The 2,984-nt window shown below is 52.8% G+C and overlaps 1 protein-coding gene across 1 annotated transcript in view; it reads left to right on the plus strand.

Annotated features, from left to right (window-relative positions):
• The window catches only part of HHIPL1 (HHIP like 1), a 29,052-nt gene that overhangs the window by 21,088 nt on the left and 4,980 nt on the right, over positions 1–2,984 (plus strand).

A 2,984-nucleotide genomic window follows, 5' to 3' on the forward strand; every position in this document is an offset into this window, starting at 1 on the left:
TTCCGATCTCCTCCCGGGATCTTGGGCGCGCACACCCCCCCCACACACACACATGTGCCTGGTGTGAGTTTCAGCCACCAAAACGTGAACCGCAGTCGACTATGTGGGAGTCCAGCGACACAATCATTTCACCATCTGCTGGTCCCAGCCTCTCTCTTTTTCTTAATTAACAAAGTTTGAGCAGAGAAACATTTGTGGGGGCCAGCGGATGGTGTGGTGGTTGGGGCGTTGGACTCCCACATGACTGACCGTGGTTTGAGTCCTGGACCTGGTGGCTTGCTTTCTCGCTTTCCCCCCCTCTCTCTTTTTGTCTCTCTCTGGTCAAATTAAAATAATGATGATGATGATAAATTAAAGAAAAAAATGTGTGAACCAGGCAGCACTTCCAACCAAGGTAGTCCCAAATGCCCCCGTGCGCATCTTCGCGAAGCTCCTTCTCAGCCCGTAAGTTTCCTCTTCTCGGCTGCTCCTCGCAGCTCGCGTTGAGTAGACCCTGGGAGCCCCCCTGGCATGTTCGGTGACCCTCGACTTTGAGACACACGGGCGTTGGGAAAATGCTGAAATACCAATTGCATCAGAAGTTTTGGTCTTGTTTTGCTCTGTTTTAGAACATTTTTAGATTTATACATAAGTTGGCAAAGGTACTGCAGCATTTCCCTCACCCGGTGTCCCCTATTGTTGGCATCTTACATTGTCGTGGTACATTCGTCACAGCAGAGACTCCCCTCTGCTACAGTACTTTTTTTTTTTTTTTTTTGGTTTTTGCTATAGGGTGCGTGCACATGTTGGGGGTGGGGAGGGAAAGTGAGAAAGCGGAAGATGGCCGTGCCACAATCAGTTCTCCTCTAGGGGTTTTGGGCATGCATACAGATGAAGTGAGTTTTAAGCCACCAAGTCCAGGACTCGAACTGCAGTCAACCGCCTGGGAGTTCAGTGATATAACCATTACTCCATCTGCTGGTCCCACCTCGTGTGATTTTTCAAGCCGTCTGGTCGGGGCCGTGAACCGTGCAGTCGGCCATGTGGGACCCAGCTGCCTTAACCTCCATGCCACTTGCTGGCCCTGGCACATGGCTATAGATTAAACTCCACCTCTTTTCTTTAGGATGTTTTTAGTTCTCTAACATCCTTCTCCTATCCCAGGATGCCATGCAGAATCCGGCTAGTGGACCCACACTCCCTTGGTCCCCCACTGTCACAGTACCTCATACTCCCTTGCCTACTGCACTTAATTTTTTAAAAGCACAAGTATGTTAATTATTGACATACATTTTTATCACAAGAAACATGATGACCTCCCGTCACCTCTCCACTCTCATTTGCCGGGGGCTCATCCGTCCTCAGCTGCGAGCACACGCAGGCCCAGCCTACTGGGTGCCTTTGTCCCCGTCCTATATACATCCAAGGGTGGTCTCCGTCGGCTGCGGGATTTTCTGCTGAGTCACTGTGCCGTAACTGCCTTACTCACTTCTTGGAATTTGAGGTTATTTCCCATTTTATGAAAGAAGTCTTCTCTAAGGAAGTATCACTTACGCTGAGCGCCTAATTCACACCAGATGTTCCTTAGAGCCGTCCTCTCCCCTGGCTTCAGCAACACCGTCTCCTGCTCGGTCACCATCCGTGTTACAGAGACAGGGAAGGGAGGAGGCTCAGGGCAGCCTCCTGCTCCAGGTCGGCGGTGGGTGGCCAGAAATGGTCCAGAATCCTCCTCCCTCCTTGGCCCTTCTCCCTTTCAGTTTTCTCTTTTGGATTCCATGTGTTTCTTTCTTTCTTTTTTTAAGGTTTTTGATTTGGGCACATGTGCTTGCCAGAGAGAGAGAGTGAGAGAGAGGGAAAGTGAGAAATCTCCCCCCCGTATGGGGGGGAATGGCCATGCCACAATCCCTTCTCCTCTGTCCTTCTGGGATTTGGGGCACATGTGCACACATTCAAGCCACCAGGTCTAGGATTCAAATTGTAGTTGGCTGTGTGGGAGTCCAACACCTTAACCACCACGCCACCTGCTGGCCCCCCATGTGTTTCTTTGCATCCTCCCATTTTGCAGAGGCCCTGCCACAGAACACGTGAGAGATGAAGCAGCCGGAAATGGAGTGGTAGGGGTCGGGTCATCTCTTACAGCCAGGCGTCTTTTCGTGTGTCTCCTATCCTTTTGTATAACAAGGATTTCCCCCCATAATTACCTGAAGGAACCAAACCCCTGCTGGTCTGTCTAAATTGTGTGACTATTACCTGGAGGTCAGAGCACACAAAAACCTCTTCTTTCTCCAGTTCTGAGAAGCACGTGTTTCTTCAGCCTCTGGGGAGACAGCCCCCGTCCCTGTCTTCGGCCGAGCCCTCTGGGGGCTGCTCTCTGTCATGTGACTGACTGCATTACTCCCTGGGCTTTCCAGCTCTCGCTGACGGAACCCATGTGGATCAATCCCAGGACAGAATCGGACCCATTCAGGGAGGCACAGATCAAGAGCCAAAAACTTATTAAAATGGAATTCCTTTCCTTCCTTGAGCCCCTCAAAGACGTCAAAGGAGACCCAATAAGTAGTCCTGGCAGCCCTGCCCAGGCGTCCCTTTCTCTCCAGTTCTCAGACCCAGGTCCCAAGATCCCCCACCCTCAGCTCTGCTCCCAGCTGAGGCTTGCTCTCCAGATGGACTTTATCCTTCAGATTGACTTCGCGTCCCCTGGGTCCCCAGGCAGAGCAACCTGGATGTGTCACCAGCGATGCAGGACCTGAAGGGCCAGAGAGCTGCTCCACAGAGCCACAGGGGTGGGGTGGGGACAGGACTTGGCTGCAGCTCGTTACAGGAGCAGACTGGCAGGCCGGTGGAGTGAGGAGAGGCGGTCAGTCACACCCGAGGACTGTCCTGGCTCCGAGTGAGAAGTGGCTCGGAAAGTGCGCGCCCCCAGTCCTGTGTGACTCAGGCAGAGGCAGGGCAGGCGCCGCCAGGCTGTTTCGGGGCTTCTTTTCGGGCTGGCCCCGGGGGGCAAC

This window comes from Tupaia chinensis, unplaced genomic scaffold (genome assembly GCF_000334495.1).
Source record: "Tupaia chinensis unplaced genomic scaffold, TupChi_1.0 Scaffold000671_1, whole genome shotgun sequence".
Classification (NCBI taxonomy): Eukaryota; Metazoa; Chordata; class Mammalia; order Scandentia; family Tupaiidae; genus Tupaia; species Tupaia belangeri.